We start from the raw sequence: 13,214 nt of genomic DNA, 5'->3' as shown, positions 1-13,214 counted from the left end.
AAGGACCCATTTTTGTATTCATTGTGCTGAGAATTTTCAATCTTTCAAAACGTACTTGACCGTCAGCTGCCAGACTGGGGACCAGTTTTGGAGGAGCACAGAGGCCTGTGGGGAGCCCACCTAGTCTCCCTCCAGGCTCCTCCTGGCTGGGGAGGGTGCAGAAACATTGCTGGCAGTTTCAAAGCCCCAAAGTTTTATGGTTCTGCTCGTACTTAGGTGGTAGAAAACCACAAGAGAAGATCGGTGCTGTCCTAAAAACGGGAAAAGTCATTTTTCAAATTCCATCACAGTGAAGTTCACAAGGTGAACTGGATTCCAAAGGTGATAAAAGCCCCTCTGAAGAGAGACAGGTCACATAAAATTGTTTCACCTTTGGCAGAGCATTGGTGGGAGAGGGGGCGACCATAAACCCGGCTAGAAAAAATCAAATGAAATTTTAATGAATTCTTAAAGGACAAGTGCAGGCAAGCATAAAAGTTTATGATCCCTGAGAGCCTCTGACTACAGGGGGGTCTGCCCTGCTCGCCACTGTTTTCCGTGTGCCTCTACTGGGTTTTCATCAGAAAGATAAGGCAAGAGATCTGAGAGGCAAAAACTGAGGGATAATAGAACAGATTTTGATAATATTCTCAAACTGGCCCTGATTAAAAATTTTAGAGTACTTCCTACAACCATAGCAGAATACACATGATTTTCAAGTGCGCACAGAGTATTCACCAGCATTGAGCATGTTGTGGGCTGAAAAACAAATTCTCAATCAATTAAAAATTGTTGATACCCTATGAGGGGTGCGATTGCCCACAATAGCATAAAAATATAAATTAATCACAAAAAGATTTCGAAGTTCCTCAAATGTTATAATATTGAGAAAGATGTTTCTAAACCCCCAACTCAAGAAATAACTCGAAAGAAAAAATTAGAAAACAATTTTCACTGGAGGAAAATGAAATGGTAGTGCATCATAACACATAAACCGCAGCTACGGTCGTGCCCAGATGCTGACAGCTTTAAATGTCTGCATTGGAGGCGAAGGAAATTCTCAATCCATGGTGTAAGCTTAGACTTCAAGAAGTTAATAATAAAAAGCAAATTAGGTTCCAAGTGAGCAGAAGGGGGTGTGGTGGATAGAATACTAAAATTACCCCCGATGACTTCTGCCATTGTATAATACACACCCCTCGAGTGTGGACTGAACCTATAACTTGCTTCTCACTAAGAGAATATGGCAAAGGTGATGAGATGGGATGCCTGGGATTATTATCTTATGTAGCAAAGGTGAACATTTTGTGGCTATAATTAAGATACCCCATCAGTTACTTTTAATTTAATGAAGAAAAAAAAACTATCTTAGTGAACCTGACCGAATTAGGGGAGCCTTTGAAAAGAGGGTCTAGGTTCAGAGACTCTCTCCTGATTACTTAAAAAAAAACAACAACAACAAGCAGCTATGTTGTAAACTGGCTAAGAACAGGGGTGGCTTCTAGTTCTGCAATCACAAGGAACTGAATTCTTCCAACTTGAATACATTTGGCAAAGGATGCCAAACTACAGAGGAGAACACAGCTTGCTTGCCGTCTTGATTGCAGTGTTGTGTACCCTGAACAGAGGATTCAGCGAGGCTCTACCAACAGCCCTGGACCCAGCAATGTGTGAATGTGATGGCTTTGTCACATCCTCGGGAACACTTAAAATTGTCCGCGCATTCATAATTGCTGCTGGGCATGGAAGATGGTGCAGCCATTGTGCAAAAACAACTTTAGAGTTCCTTAAAATGTTAAACATAAATTCACCATGTAACCCGCCCCAACGGCCTCACTTCTACAAACTCACCCAAGAGACGTGAAACACACATGTCCATACAAAGACATAGACGTGAATGTTTACAGGAACGTTATTCAGAATAACGAAAAAGTGAAGACACTCCAAATGTCCATAAGTTAGTCAACGGATAAGCAAACTTTGGCATATCTATAAATGGAATAGAGTTCAGCAATAAAAAAGAAGGAGCTAGTGATACACAAAGCAACATGGATGAATCTCAAGATAATTATTCTAAATGAAAGAAGCCAGACAAGAAGGAGCACCTGTAGCTACACTCCATTTATATAAACTATAGAGGATGGAAACTAATCTAGAGTGACAGAAAGTGGATCAATCACTTGTCTGGAGGTGAGGTGGTGGTAAAGAGATTTTTTCATTATTTTCATCGTGAGGCTGTTTTTACAGGTGCATACCTATATCAAAATACAGTAGAGCCTTGGATTGCGAGTAATTTGTTCTGCCAGGGTTCCACAAGCTGAGCAAACATTTCTAATATATTTTAACTTGATAAACAAGTGATGTCTTACAATATGAGTAGTTCGTGATGCAGAACAACACATGATCACACTGAGCCAAAGGTTCTTGAAATTTGCTTTGATAAACAAGCACTTTGGATTACAAGCATGCTTCCAGAATGAATTATGTTCCCAAACCAAGCTTTTACTACATATCAAATTTAAGTATATGTGATTTAGGGGCGCCTGAGAGGCTCAGTCCATGACATGGCCGACTCTTGATTTCGGCTCAAGTCCTGATCTCACAGTTTCTGAGTTTGAGCTCCACATCTGCTTGAGCAAGTGCTTCAGATCCTCTGTCTCACTCTTTCAGCCCCTCCCCCATGCGTGCATGCGTGCACTCTGTCTCTCTCCAAAATAAGTACGTGTTAAAAAAAATTAAGTATATGGAATTTAACATAAGCCAACTATACCTCCAAACACTGTAAAAAGGCGAATTAACTTCAAAAACTTACTCAATATATGCCACGCCATATATAAATAAGAAAACAATAATTAGGGTTGAAAAATGAAAAAAAAATTAGTACTGAATGACAGAAACAGTGATATAATAAATATACATTGTTTTATGCCACTAAATTCATTAACTTAGAAATCATTAAAATTATAATAGAGTAAATATGGGGCGCCTGGGTGGCTCAGTCGGTTAAGCTTAAATGACCGACTTTGGCTCAGGTCATGATCTCACGGTTCCTGGGTTCGAGCCTGCATCAGGTTCTGTGCTGACAGCTCAAAGCCTGGAGCCTGTTTCAGATCTGTGTCTCCCTCTCTCTCTGCCCCTCCCCTGCTCATGCTCTGTCTCTCTCTCAAGAATAAACATTTAAAAAACAATTTTTAAATAATAATGAAATAAATGAAACCAAAGGTGGTGTGACAATATAAATAACTTTGATAAGCTTTTATCTAGATTAATTGTAAGAAAAAGACAAAAGATACATATTAAATACAGCTTACATAAGCAATGGAACATAATGTAGATCCTGTAGTAAATGGAAAATATGTATATATTAAGAATTCTATGCCCATAAATATGATAATATGGGAAAAGATAAATTTGTAAGTTAAGATCTCCAAATTTCACTCATAAATAAATAAATAAACTGGGTAGTTTTGAACCTTCTAAATATATTGAACTTGTAGTTTAAGTTCTTCCACAAAGAAACCCCCAGGTTCAAATGGTTTCAATAGTAGAATCAATAAAACATCTAAAGACAAATAATGCCAATTCTACAATAATTATCCAGAAGATTAAGGACAAAACCTTTCCAAACTCATTTTACAAAGTTATTCTTATATCAAAACGTGACAAAGCTATTACCAAAAAGAGAAAACTATGATTTTTCTTCATAAAACAGCCCAAATATTCTTGAGAATATTAGTGAAACAAATTCAAATATGTATGATATGTGTGTATGTATATATGTATATGTGTGTGTGTATATATATATATATATATATATACACACATACATATATATCACATAATGAATATGATTACATAATGCAATTATATCCTGAGCAAGAAGTTTATTAGAGCATTTAAGGTTGGTTTGGTATGTGAAAATTAATCAACGCAATTCATTATATGAATAGACTAGAAAGGAAAAACCATATGATCTCCTTAATATATACATAAAAAGCATTTGAAAAAAATCAACCTCCATTAGTTGAAAAGGTAAAAAAAAATTAAAAAATTAAAATGAAAAACAAGAGAATTTATTCAACCCAATAGAAAACCATCTTTTAAAATACAGCTAGCATAATGCTAAATGATAAAGGAATAAAGCTTTCTTCCTAACGTAAGAAACAGAAAGAAAACTCACTCATCATTTCTACTCTATGTGCTACTGGAAATAAGCACATAGAGCTTATTCCCTAGTCAGGGAAATAAGATAAGGAAAAACAACAAGAAAAGTTATATACATATATATATATATATATATACATCAGAAAGGAAAGATAAAGCTCTATTTGCATATGTGATAGCCTATGTAAACCAGCCTCAGGCATCCGCCAAAATGCTACTGTAACTATTAATAAGTTAAGAAAATTGACAATATACAAAATCAAATATATTTCTATACACAACAGGCCATAGGAAATTTGAATTATAAACTAATCCATGTACTATAACATCAACAAATTGGAAATACTTAGGCATAAGTGTAAAAAAAATAGAAAAATCACCCAATGACATCTAAAAACATTTTTGCTAAGAAAAATTAAACAAATGGAGAGATATACACCACAGTCATGGATTATAAGACTCCATATTTTGAAAATATCATATACCTCCAAATAGATCTAGAGTTCCAATATAATCCCAATTAAAATTTCAGCATGTTTTATAAAATATAACAAGACGATTCAAAAATTGTTATGGAAATATAAAGGACCTACAAGTGCCCAAATACTTCTGTGAAGAAAAGTAAATGAACTATCTGATACAAAGATTTAATATAAAATTACTGTATGTAAGACAGTGAAATAGGATAAGGCGCCTGGGTGGCTTAGTAGAATAAGTGTCTGACTCTTAGCTCAGCTCATGAACTCATGGTTCGTGAGTTCCAGCCCCGCATCAGGAAATATCCTGGGTAGACGTTACACAATCCAGTGAACTCTTAAAAGCATCTGGGTTCTTTGTGGTTAAGTAGATTCGAAGATGGAAAAGATTTGATGTAAAGAGGATTCCCCAAAGCTGACTTTGGAAATAGAGAGGGTCAGCAGCAGGAAATTTGAGCAACTTCTAGAAACTCAGTGAGAAACTTCCTCTCTGACAGCCAGTGAAGAAATGGGGTACTCAGTCCTCGGCAAGGAATTGAATTCTGCCACAAATGTGGGAGTCTAGAAGACCACCAGCTGCAGATGAGAACATAGCCTCACTAATACCTTGATTTTTGTGTTGTGATACCCTGAGCTGCAAGCCAGGACACAATGTGCCTGTACTTCTAACTTACCTAACTACAAAATGTTGTTGTTCTAAGCTGCTGAATTTGAGGTTATTTCTATTGAAAAATAGAAAACTAATATGGTGACCTTTAGCTAGGCAAGGTTTTCTTAGAATACGAAATGCATAAGTCACACAAAAAAATGCTGTATCATATTTCATTAAAATAAAATATTTCTGCCTCTTTGAAGATACGTAAGAAAATTAAAAGACAACCCACAGCCTGAAATATAATATTGGCAAATGTATATCTAATAAAAATTGTTATATTAATACAAGAACATTTAAAAATGCAGTCAGTTAATACACAATACATTAAAAAATGCGTGCCCAAAGGGTGGGTACCTGTGTGGCTCAGTTGGTTAAGCATCTGACTCTTGATTTCAGCTTGGGTATGATCTCATGGTTCCTGAGTTCAAGCCCCGCATCAGGCTCTACACTGGCTTGTGATTCTGTCTCTCTCCCTCTCTCTACCCCTTATTCTCTCTCTCTCTCTCTCTCTCTCCTTCTCTCTCTCTCTCTCTCAATAAATAAACGTTTTAAAAAAATGAACAAACGTTTAAAAAAAACCACTTCACCAAAGAAGGCATGAGAATAACCAATAAGCACATGAGAAACTGATCATTAATTGTCACATCATTAATGATATCATTAATTATCATATAAATGCAAATCAAAACCGGCACTAGGTACACATCCAGTAAAATGGCTAATTTCTTTTTCAAAAAGAACACAAATAAAAATACCCAATACTATCATAAAATTTTACTTAAGGTTCAGATGTTGGTCCTCCAAGAACATAAAACTAAAAAGTTGTTGGTATGGCTATTATATGCCTTTTGAAAATACCATGTTCTTTTATAATAAGGCCAAAGATTCGGTGTTGGGGTTATTCTGTTCCGCAGGTCACTTGTGGATCTGGACTCCCATTTGTGTGTTGTTTCATACCAAGTTTCATACCATGTGAGTCAAGTATGAAGGTCAAAACTCCCTTAAATTCTCAAAATAAGTAGGTACAGACATTCATACACATATATATTCATACAAACATGTTCACACCAAACCCTTGGGAGAATCATAGATGATTAGTAGATTGGACATAACCTAGGGATGGAAGAAATGTTTATATTTTAGCAATACAGATAACTTCAAATTTATTATTAGCTATCCCTGCTATGGCTTTCATAAACTCAACTTCTATTCCACGAGCATTGAGATAGGTTCATACCTGAAGTTAACTCATTCTCCGGAAGGACTTTGCTGTCTGCTGTTGAAATAATTTATCATGAGAATCTCCTGAAGAGTGGCTACTAGTGAAGGAAAACATCGGTGTTTGGAGTCCTGAGTCACCCACCAGGCCAAATACTGTCTTGCCCTTATTCCCCTCTGCAGTTTGGTAGGTCTTTGGGGTCTAGGACAGAAAGTAACTTTTCTGTAGAGTATGTCTGAATGGAGAGGAATACACATAAGGAAGTGTTTCACAAGGAAATGATTTGAAGAAGTCCCTTCTTAGTAAGATTTAAACAGATGGGAGAATGGAATGAAAGACATTATTGCTCTAACAGACAGCAAGGAAAGGAGGCTTTTGAACTGAGAACTTGCAAGGCATGAATGCAGTTGAGCACCAGAGGTGACTGGGAAGAGTGGGCACGATAATGGCGGGCGATGAGGTTGGAATTATAAAGCCGATTGTGGAGGGCTCAGATTTACAGGCAAACCAAGAATGAATTTATCCTGAAGACAATGGAGGACTATTTAAGATAGTTTAAATTGGTCGGTGATTTGGAAGCCCCAGTTCTGAAAAGTAAAATCATTTAATAATGCTAGTACTGAATTGCTGTCTCATGTGACGTAGTCGTAGCCATGTTCAAATTCATTTGTAACCTGCTGGGCTCTTGGGCCACAAAGTACATTTATAATCTGATATGTGTTCATCTCCATCTTTGCTCATTAATTTATGTGCATTTGCATTTTAATATGTCCCCAAAATATATAATGGATTTAAGTAACGGAATGATGCTAGAGAAGGCAAATAACAGTATTGTGTAAATCTGTGAAGTGTGCAGTTCAGCAGTGTTAAGTATATTTACATTATCGTGAAACAGATCTCTAGAATGTTTTCATCTTGTAAACCTGAAACTTTATACTCATGAAACAAAAATGTCTTTTTTCCTACCTCCACCAGTCTCCTGATAACCACATTCTGCCTTATGTTTCTACGAATTTGACTACTTTAGATAACTCATGTAAGTGAAATTATACAGTAAGTGTCTTTTTGTGACTAGCTTAATTCTCTGAATATTTCTTTTGTGAAATCTACTAATGTTAGCCATGTAGGAAAACCCTTTTGATTTGAGTGTAGGCTTTCCAACAAGAGTCCTGTGACTCCATATTATAAGAAATATTTCTCTTCTGTGTTTGATGATGACATATTTATTTTAGGAAAATTTAATTAACTATAGCAGATGAAGTCCCATTTTGAAATAAAGATTATATGGAAGTGATGAATCATTGGGTTCTACTCCTGAAACCAATACCACACTATATGTTAACTAACTTGAATTAAGATGAAAATAATTAATTAATTAAAATAAAGATCATATAAAATGTTTTCAGTGATATTTCTTCGAGTATAGATTTTATAGCTTAGTAATTAAGTCACAAAATATTTATCAAGTTTCTGCTACACTTCAGGCACTGTTTTATGCTCTGGGGATGGAGCTGTGACTACACAGCTTTTTTTAAGGTTGTATTAAAGAGGAGTGTGGTAATTAATATAGAAGGTTGATAGATATCAAATCATCAGGTAATAATAAATAGTATGAGGAGATGCCTTAAAGCTGAGATTGGCATTAAAAGAAGGAGCAAGCCAAGAAAAAGTAAGGTGGAAGTAAGACATCCCAGGGTAAGCAAAGAGCTAACATGAAGAAGGCCCTGTGACCCGTGAGTCTCTAGGAAACCCAATAACAATATATTCGTATTGTGAAACAAAAATCTCTGTATCAGACTAAATGTTCTTGCCTTCATTCTATAATAATTTTCCGTCAAATAATTTCTAGGATAATTTTCCCTTGAATTGATATTACAGAGATGTCTCCATCAGTTCATGCAAGTAGGGTTCAACAGCATTTCATCAGTTCATTGTCTTTGGCCTTAGAGTCACCAACCTTGCTGAGCTGCAGCATTATTGGAAAAATAAAATTAGATGCTACTGATGAAAGCAATGGATATGCTACACATCATTATTTAAACAGCAGTTTACATCATTGTTATTTTTAGTAGCGTAGTCTCAGGAGTAGCGGCACTAATCACAGTAGTAGTAATTATGCATTATTATTTATAGATTGAAGTCTAATTCAAAGCACATTGTAGCCTGGCGTCACAAGCTTTCAAAATGGAAAGGAACCCCTGAGATATTCTAATCACATTCCTTGCAGAAGAGACTAGATCAGGCCAATCAAGTGACTGATTACATGCTACGAAGGATGCTGCATTCAGGAGAACAATCATGGCATGAAGTCAAGGGTAAGCAGTGTGTGAATGGAGGAGCGGCTGCCTATCTCGCTGTCTTACCTAGACAGGAAAGCCATGATAACAATTGAAACTGAGACTCCTGTTCTCCCCATCCTTTACATACATCACTGGGAATAGAATTCGACTCTCCACTGCCAAGTGTTTCCTGGGAATAGCTGGCAGATTTGCTATGCAGTTCAGCATAGATACCAGCCTCTGGAGAATGTGGCAGGCAGATGAACTTGGATTCTGCTTTAATTAAATCTCTGGAGGATCCCAATTACTAGGAGGAACCACTGCTCACTTCTTTTGGGTATTTGCATATGTAGTCGGGATCAAAGGCGCTTGTAGATGCAAATACCTGTACAACAAACATTACTTGTCTTTAGGGTCTCATAATCTCCCCAGAGAGTATCCCAAGAATAAAGCTGGGAACAGTACCTGCAACGTATTACTGCAGTCTCAAGTGTAACTTGTGTCTCTGTTTACCTTGAACTAGATTCTGTGGCAATGGGGCTAAAATACCAGTCATCTGGAATTGGGGTTATTTGGCGATGTTAACCAAAAGAAAAAGGAAGAAACGAAGACACTGCAGTTGAAAGGTGAAGGAGGCTTTATTCCAGGCACTATTATAAATTAGCGGTATGAACTCAGACAAGATATTTAACCTTTTTGAACCTCAGGGTTTTTTCTCCCTCATTTGCAAAATGAATATAATCACACCAAATTTCAAAGTTGTAAATGTAAAATTTACTGCTTCACAGATTTGGTTCCAAATATAGTTGGATCCCTTGTACTTCTTGGAATGAAGATAAAATTACATTAAGGCTCTGGGCAGGCTGTTCGGCTCCTTTGTCCTTAGATTCATTCCTTAACCTTTCTGTGCTCTGCTCTCTAAAGAGGAGGCAGAATAGTCCAGGCTCCTAGCCCACACTGCTGGGCCCGCTAGCTTCTGGCTGGGTTACGTCAATGAATGGCAGCATTAGAAAACTGGAGAAGAGAAGAACTGAAACTATTCTCTCTGCGCCTTTCAGCTTTGGGCAGAATTGTTGATAGCAGCTTGTATCTTAGTATCTCCTAGACATGATTGGCCCCTGGGCATCAGTATTGCCATCCTATCCCTCTGTTCTTCTAACATTTGGGTGGAAATGACTTTCTGATGTTGCTAATCTTGGATTATCTAAAATCACTCATTGATAAACTGTTGGGAAAGTAACAGATTTTTGTGAATCTGATCCAGAAGAATAATCAAGCACTGTGTTTCAGGATGGGGATATATGCTAATCCTTGGCATATTAGAGCATGTATTTTAATGCATTTTTGGAGCTGGATTCAGAAGGAAAGTCAGTAGTCTGAGCAGATTGAGAGGTCAAAGAAGATGGTGTGTATTAAGCTAAGATCCTTAAGGAATAGAAACTTCAGTGGGTAGCTAGGAATAAGAAAATGAAATACATGCAAATACTTGCCTACTTAGGCTTGACTTTTGATAAAACGAAGAAAAAGGGAAAAAAATCTATTATTCAAATTCCAAACATTCAAATCCTGAATTCTCATTATCTCTATAGCCCAAACAAATGCTAAGATGCAAACCAACCCAAGCCTCAGAGAAGCCTCAAGGGCAAAGCACCAAGAACAATGGTTCCTGAACAAAAACCACAAAGCACCAGTAAGCAAGCCTCCTTGAATGAGAGCCCATATATGTAACTCTGATGGCTTTGTAGCATGCCACCTAAGGCAAGAAGAAATAAGGACTCATAATTTCCTTCTCTATACTTTTCCTTCTCTATACTACTTTTGGTTAGTCATAGACATACAAAAGCTCTGCATGGGATTTGAAGGTGGTGCAGTAGATGCTTACTCTCCAAAGGTCAAAACATAGGCTTACTCATGTTCCGTTTCTCTTCAGGATGACTTCTGTTGGCATAGGCAGCAGCCTGTCCCATAGCTTCTGCTCCCATGGCATCTCTTCTTTTAGTGTTTGTCTATCTCTTATCTATCTATCTATCTATCTATCCATCATCCATCCATCCATCCATCCATCCATCATCCATCTATCATCTATATATCCATCCATCCATCATCTATCTCCATCCACCTATCATCCATCTATCATCTACCTATCTACCCATCCATCCATCCATCTATCATCTATCTATCTATCCATCCATCCATCCATTCATCCATTTAGCATCCATATATAATCTGTCTATCCATCCATCCATCACCTATCTATCTATCCATCCATCTATCATCCATCATCTATCTATCCATCCATCCATCATCTATATATCCACCCATCTATCATCTATCTATCCATCCATCCTTCTATCATCTATCTATCATCTATCTATCTATCAATCATCTAAAATCCTGGCAAGGTGCCAATGAGGTTCTGTGAAAACAGTGCCATTCCCTCCTGCTATGGGTCATTCAAAACTGCAAGGATAGATGTTGGGAATTTGGCAGTATACTTTACCAGTTCTCATAATTTCAAATGCCAAATTGCTATTATGATCTCTTATTCTACACAATTTCTAGTGGATCTGCTTCTCTGAGTGGACTCTCGATAATGAAATAACAAACCATTAATTAGACCTACAAAGACCTAAGATGGATTTATCAGAGATCATGAATAATTGTGAATTTAATAAGTTTAAAGTAATATGAGTAGCCATTGAAATTATGAAATAATTTGATCAATTAGATTTAAGAACAAAATAATACTTCTGGAAATGAAAGCTGTAAAATCCCAAACTGGAAATTAAGTCTACATTTTAAACTAAGAAAGTGTAAAGTAAGAGAAAAAGTAGATATACTACAGTACAAAGGGATGATATTAATATGGAAGTTAAGAGAAAGGAAGAACAGGGGCATCTGGGTGGCTCAGTCAGTTAAGTGTCTGACGTTGGCTCAGGCCATGATCTCATGGTTCATGGGTTTAAGCCATGCTTCAGTCTCTGTGCTGACCGCTCTGAGCCTGGGCCTGCTTCGGATTCTATGTTCTCTTCTCTGCTCCTCTCTGCTCCTTCTTCTCTCTCTCTCTCTCTCTCTCTCTCTCAGAGATGAATAAACATTAAAAAAAAATTGTAAATGAGAAAGGAAGAAGAAAGTGAGAAAAAGATATATATATCTTTCTTTCAGAAAATGGAAAAATAGAACACACATTCAAAAACCAAACATGAGCTATAGAAAAAGGAAAAATAGGTGTATTTTATCATGGTCATAGAAGTAATATTATAAGTAAAACAAACAAAACATGGACACACAAAAAATAAACAAAACCTTGAGATCATTTTCTTTACGTGTCCTACTGAATTTCTTATTTCTGAGGGATGATGTCCTTCATCAAATGTAGAAAAATCCTGACTATTATTTCTTTAACACTTTACTGACTCCGAAATATCATCCAAATTTTCACATTCTTAGAAGTCATTCTTGAATGGGGCTCTCAGGGTCCCACCTTGAATCTGTTCATGAAAACAGTAGGCCAAGAATCCAAGAATGAACGTCCATGTAGAATTGGGGAGCACTTTTCCTATGGTTTTCTTTTGTCTAGCACTTTGTCCCCAAATCCCACTCTAGTCCTCAATATTGATCTCCATTTCTTTTACTTAGTGAGGTTGCCAGTCTTTTTATACATATGTGCATGTGCACAGGCATAAAGTACACACGGACATTTATATATCTATGTGTAACAAAATATTGGTGAAACAATGTAATCATGTCGATGAAATAAGGATGATTAACTTTTAAGAGAGAAAAATCAGATGCTCCTACAAAGCATGCTCTAACGTGAAGGGATATGGACGAACAAAAGAAGCATGCCTGAGGACAAGGGTCAAGATCAGAACATTTCTTTAAAAAATAATAGACATATATACATTAGGCAAACACAAGTAAAAGAACTGGCCAGAATTCAGACCAAAAAGTGTGAAGAACCTTCATAATGCTAAAGGGTATGAATCTCGAAAAAGTATGAGTTATAAATATTTATGTACACAATAGCACAGCAACAACTTTTATAGGACAAAAAAAGTTGATGACAGGAGCAATAAATAAAACACCCTAAATATTGACTATTTTAATTCTCTCTGTTCCATTCAAGATTTAAAAAAAAAAAAAAAAAAACAGAATGAATATATATTTAAATTATACAATGAATTAAATAGGCCCATTATAGATCTGTAGCAATTGATGAACATGCTTTTTAAGCATTTAAGAAATTGATGTGGAAATTTTGGGGTTCAGAACGAATGGTCAAGAAAAAATTCTTCAGACATCTTTGGTGCAAAAGCTGGTTTTATTAAACACAGGGCCAGGACCAGTGGGCAGGAAGAGCTGCCCTGGGGTTGGGAGGGGTGACTGATTATAAACTTTCAAGTTGGGAAGGGGTCAGGGATAATGTAAATCTCTAAGGA

General features: G+C 36.6%; 1 long non-coding RNA gene across 1 annotated transcript; it reads left to right on the top strand.

Moving 5' to 3' along the window:
- Nucleotides 1–7,468: 7,468 nt before the first annotated feature.
- On the top strand, nt 7,469–9,499 carry LOC122232547. Its single transcript, XR_006209901.1, has 3 exons — nt 7,469–7,529; nt 8,627–8,808; nt 9,296–9,499. It is a non-coding gene; the product is annotated as an uncharacterized LOC122232547 (long non-coding RNA).
- Nucleotides 9,500–13,214: the final 3,715 nt, after the last annotated feature.

Source organism: Panthera tigris, chromosome D3, assembly GCF_018350195.1.
Source record: "Panthera tigris isolate Pti1 chromosome D3, P.tigris_Pti1_mat1.1, whole genome shotgun sequence".
Taxonomy (NCBI): Eukaryota; Metazoa; Chordata; class Mammalia; order Carnivora; family Felidae; genus Panthera; species Panthera tigris.
The sequence above is the reverse complement of the archived record's forward strand: the minus strand, read 5'-3'. Positions and strand labels throughout refer to the sequence as shown.